At 45.3% G+C, this 5,805-nt stretch overlaps 1 pseudogene; it reads left to right on the top strand.

The window, feature by feature from the left end:
- Positions 1-399: 399 nt before the first annotated feature.
- On the top strand, positions 400-799 carry LOC101648624 (annotated as a pseudogene).
- Positions 800-5,805: the final 5,006 nt, after the last annotated feature.

The raw sequence follows: 5,805 nt of genomic DNA, 5'->3' as shown, positions 1-5,805 counted from the left end.
AGGCTTCCCAGCAGGGAAATAGAGAAAGGAGGTAGATCCAAGCCCTGCCCAACAAAGCACAGAAGGCAAAGCCTCTTCCTAACCCAGAAAAGACTCTTTGAATAGCGACAGTCACAGGTATCCCCAGCCTCACGGCAGGAAATCAGACCTGGGCAAACTTGCAAAAGCCCAGCCTCTGCTCTCGCTGCAGTCAGTTTGGCTGACCAAGAAAAGGCTCAGAAGCCCTCACAGCAGTTTATTGATTCCAAAAATCAGGAGCCTCTTGTTGAAATAGTAATACAGTTTTTATCAGGAAGTTTTAACCTAAGTACTCAGGAATTCAAATGGATACTGGAGTTACTCAAAGTTGTGCAGGAAAGCTAAAAGCTGTAATCCCTCCTTTATTACGGACCCTCCCACATGGGCCGAGTTCGCACCAAAACCGTGAAGAAGGCGGCGCAGGTCACCATTGAGAAACACTGCACACGCCTGGGTAACGACTTCCGCACCAACAAGTGCATGTGTGAAGAGACCGCCATTATTCCCAGCAAGAAGCTCCGCAACTTGCAGGCCATGTCACACTTGACGAGGAGGACTCAGGAACCCTGTGAGAGGGCTCTCCATCAAGCTGCAGGACGAGGAGAGAGAAGGGAGAGAGACTTATGTTCCTGAGCCCTCGGCCTTGGGCCAGGAGATTATGGAAGTGGATCCAGACACTAAGGAAATGCTGAAGCGTTTGGACTTTGGCAGTCTGTCCAACCTGCAGGTCACTCAGCCCACAGTTGGAATGAATTTCAAAACACCACGTGGAACCGTTTGAATCTTATCCACAATGCTGTAATATTTTCAATAAGCCTGCGACACACACACACACACACACACACACACACACACACACACACACGAATATTTTTTAAAAAGCAATCAAACCAGAAATTATTAAGAGTGGTAATTGGAGTCCTCTACCTGAAAGACTATAGGACGTTTATGAGGAAGGTCCGACCTTAATTCCCAAAGTGTTCTGATGGTCACTGGAATTATTTATCGAGATTATGAAGAAGAAATTAGGGCAGTAATTAAATCTAATAGACCATAGTTTATAAAGAAGGAAGATCGCTTAAGCCCATTTTGGCTTCCTTGCATTTCTGGAGTAAAGATTTATACCAATCAGGAAAGAGTTCTTGAGAACTCTGACCACCCTTTAAATCAAGGGGTCTTTTGGAATACTGTTGTGAGGAAACAACAGCACCCCGACATGGAATTAGAAATTGGAGGAAAAGGGTTTTTTAAATTCTGGATATGGGGTCATGCCTTAGGGCATTCAGGAGGGCTGGAGACCCTCCCACCAACTTCCTCTAAGTCCAGCATGGAGCGGATTAGAGAGTTAACCAGATCAGAATATTGCAAGATAGTAAAATCCTATAGTATAAAGAGCCTGAAAGGCAATGTGACTTATTTGAGCCTGTAACCTTACTGGTAAACTTAAGAGAAAAAAATGTCTGTTTGGTAGGTTAATTCAAGAACAGCTGAACAAATTTATTAAGAATTTTTTCAGTCTTTCAAATCATCCTGAGTGTGATAAGAAGTTCTCACAATTAGTCACCTCCCTAAATTCTCTGAGAGCTAGGAGGTGAAATTTACATAATAATGAACTTTCTAACTAGTTATGCTGGTTCAAAACCTTGCAAGTTAACTGAGACTGCCAGCAATGATTTGAAGTCCTCATTGTTAAAACAGAAGGGTGAGAAGAGTAATCCTATGTGTGACATTTGGTCATTTTAACTAAAACATTTTTTTCCTTACTAAAGGCTTGTAACAAAATTAGGGTAGGTAAGCACATTTTCACTTCTACAGAGAAAGCTGATCCCAAGAAGTCCCAGGAAGACGGGAATTGTGTTTGGGATCCAGGTCCATTTGTCACCTGGAGAAAGGGCCATACATTTGTGGTTTTGTAGAATAAAGCTGATGGATCCCCTTCAGAAGGACCCAACCACATTTAGAGAAAGGTGGACACAGAGGAGATGGAGAAACAACCCAGTCTTATCCGTGAATCTAGTGCCAGGTTGGTGACACCCCAAAGACAGGGGCTGTTTGTTTATGTTTCCACAAACAAAGGATATAGGTGGAGTTCTTTTCAGCCAGAAAGGCCCAGAAGAAAGGAGGGGAGCTGATGGGTGACCTGACCCCCTGTCCTGCTACTGAAGTTCCCCAAAACATCAAGGAGACCTCACAGATTCCTGAGAATGGCGATCGATCGCTGCCTGCCGAGATATTTCTTCCATTGCTGATGCTGTCTAAGGGACACTCTGGGACTCTGTCATAAATGAACACTTTATACAATAGTGACTGGACTATTACTACAAACTGTTCTTTTGCTGAAAGATCAAGATTTTGGACTTGTCAATTAATGCTAAAATGTGATTGGAATGTAACTGAGTTTTGTTTAACCCCTTACCCATATAATAAGACATTGCACGATTGGGATTTGATTAGGAAACGTTTGCAAGGGTTTAAGGGAAACATTTCATTAGCTCTGACTCAGCCAGAGGATATTTTCTACACATCCAAAGACAAGCTCGAGGCAGCTCCTGGCTCTGATGTGATTAAGCAAATGGTGGATGGCATAGAAAGAGGCTGGATCCCACACACTTGGGTTAAAAGTATTTCATGTAACTGAAGCTCCAATCTGACTGTGTTGTTCATTATCATAATTTTGATGCTCGCCGTCTCGTGTCGCTTCTATAGGAAGCTAAGAGATATGAAGAGAGACCATGTTGCCTCTGTGACACGATTCAATCTTAAATGTTATACAGAAAGGGGAAATGTGGGAAACTAGCACTGAGGGGAATAGGACTGGGACTTATTCCCTGACTGGTACGAGGGAATCTGGAAAGCCAGTGTTCCACAGCAGGAAAGGCGCCATTCTGGTGGTTGGAGATATAGTCCAAGTACATTTTCCTGCAGAGTTCTATCTTTTCCACAGATTCTCCCCTTAAAGCTGTGCTGCCTTAAAGTGAGCAAATGGTTGATTCTATCTCCCTACAGAAGCAGACATTCCTATTGGCTCTATCTCTTCCTGCCAAGGCATCCAAACCCCCTTGTACCTTCCTCCAGTAGCAGATGGGCACAGGGGGACTTTATCCCCATACCTGGATTCAAAATGTTTACCATAACTCTGTCTTTGTAGCTATATTAATTTGATCATTAAGTTTGCCTTGATAGGTTTCATTGTATAGAAAATAACCACTTGGACCCCTTGGCTCTTTTGGATTTTACATATAAAACAAAAGGGGGAATTGTGGGATACAAAAAGACTCTTCCCCAGCTCGACTCCCCCAAATATATATGTTATATATGCATTATATATATATGTGTGTCATATAATATATAACAAATGTTATATAATATACAACAAATGTCACATCTATGTTATATGACATATAACAAATGTCTTATATATATTATATAACATATAACAAATGTTATACAATATATAACAAATGTCTTATATATGTTATATAATATGTAACAAATGTCTTATATACATTATATAACATATAACAAATGTTATATATATATATTACATAATATATAACAAATGTTTATATATATATATATATAAGTTAGATTTAGGACCCTGCTTGTAATTAATGGTAAATTATTGTCAAGTTATCTCCCTGAAGACTCCAGCCATCCAGAGCAAGCAGACACCATTGTTTCTCCCACAATAGGTGGGGCTCACTTCCTGCTGTCAGGGACAGTGGATGGCTTCCCCTGAAAGCCTGGAGTCTCCAGCTCAAGGCCAATCAAGGTTAGGCCACCATCCAGAATCTAGGATCCACCCATCTTGTCACATGTGTTCCCCCAATCCCTCCCCTTCCTATTGTGTGTTTATCCCTAGGCCATCCACCTCCCATTACTGTATTACCTATAGTACAACCCCTTCCTGTGATGTATATCTTTACCTGTAATTAGGGGGCTTGCACGCCCCCCCCAAAGATATATAAGCCTTGGTTAGCAATAAAGAGCTCTCTCTACCAGTCCTCTCTCCCCCATTCCCTTCCTCTCCCCTTGTCCTCCTTCCCTGCCCTCACTCCCTCCTGCTCTCTCTCCAGCCCTGCACCACCAAGAGGAGCTGAGGTGAGCATGCTACCATACAATGTGTCTGACTCCATTATTTCACTCTCTCTTCTTCCTCATGCGCTCTATGACTCTACCATAAGCTTTACTAATTATCGCCGTGCAATTGCGCCTGCCGGGCCTGTGATGATTTGTTAGGGGCTGGGTACGCTGACAACTGACCTCCATTCTACCGGCCACAAGGCCAGGCCCCTCCCCCTCCTTGGTTCCCCCCGTGTCTCTCACTGATCCAAGGTCCCTGTCTGCCGGACAAAGCCACAGGTCTGCGCCAGGAGACCTTCCTGTCCGGAGAGTCCAGGACCCTCCTCCTGGGTCCCTAACTCTGTAGGGGACGCCCTCAGGGCTATAAGACCATCCCTTCTCCTCTGCCCATAACCCCTGCAGTTTGAGACACTGTGGGAAGCCCCCTGTCTAAGTCCCCTAGGACTGTCCTTTGGGTTGCTGCTTGCCAACATCACCAAACTGGGTCTGGCTCCAGACATTTGCCCTAGGCAGCTGGTCTTTTTCTGTAACCAAGTGTGGCCACAATCCCAATTGGACAATGAGTCGCACTGGCCAGGACTTTCGATTCCAAATTCCCTGCCACCTCGACAGTTTTTGTCACCAGACTCAAGAGTGGTCTGAGGTTCCGTACGGTCAGGCTTTCCTTTTCCTCCGCTCCTGTCCTTCCTTAGGTGGCACCTGTCACCCAGCCCAGGTCTCTCTTGCTCAATCCCCTCCCGGCTCCTGCTAAACTCCCGTTACCTTCCACCACCGCTCAACCCCGTCTCACCCCTTCTGACTCCCTGGACGCACTGTCCTGCTCATCTACCTGTCCTCCACCATACTCCCTCCAGCCCCTTTGGGCCCGTGTGTTTGTCTGGGTACTTTAGAGAAACAAATCAACAGAAACTCATGTATAAGAGAGAGTTTTATATAAAAGGTTAAGTGCACATCAAGAAAACATCCCAACCCAGTACCGCCCAAGACCACAAGTCCAACATTAACCCATATGTCTAACACCAATCCACAAAGTCCTCCTCCATCTCACAAAACACACTATGACACTGACTGCAGGAGGAAAGCCAAAGCAGTGAACGTAAGCATCTCAGCACTGGCAGGGGTCTCCACACAGCTGCTCCAGCACCCAGGGCTGCATGGAGGGAGGTCCATGCAGCTTCTCCTTGGGGATGTCTTACAGGAAGTGAGCCTTGCCAGCTGAAGCAGGGAACTGCCTAAGGCAGCTGCACCTGGTCTGACCATCACAAAGCAAGAGACCCGAGAAATAGAAAGGCGAGGTTCACCGAGCCATTTATCCCTCCACCCTTCAATTAACCCCACATGTGTTTATTGGCCAGGTTGGCACAATAAACTAACTACTTTAGTCTGGACCCTAGTCAGACTCCTCCTCAACTTCCTCAGCCCCCTCAACCTTCCCTGGCCCCTCTACCTTCCCCCATTGCTTCTCACTGTAGGTCACATCACGTCTGTCCCCCTGTGAGGAGGCTGGAGCTGAGGGCCCCATCAGGCTCCATGTATCATTTTCCCTCACAGCCCTCACCCAGATAGAACAACGCCCAAGAATTTTTCCTAACAACCCCATTACATACATTAAGGTGTTCCAATATCTCACCCAGGTTTATAACAACCTGGCATGACCTTTATATAGTCCTCACTTCCACCCTCACCCCCGATGAGAAAGAGTGG

Source organism: Echinops telfairi, unplaced genomic scaffold (assembly GCF_000313985.2).
Source record: "Echinops telfairi isolate 266 unplaced genomic scaffold, ASM31398v2 ScPeMD7_18;HRSCAF=68, whole genome shotgun sequence".
Taxonomy (NCBI): Eukaryota; Metazoa; Chordata; class Mammalia; order Afrosoricida; family Tenrecidae; genus Echinops; species Echinops telfairi.
Note: the sequence above shows the minus strand (reverse complement) of the source record. Positions and strands in the feature narration are given on the sequence as shown.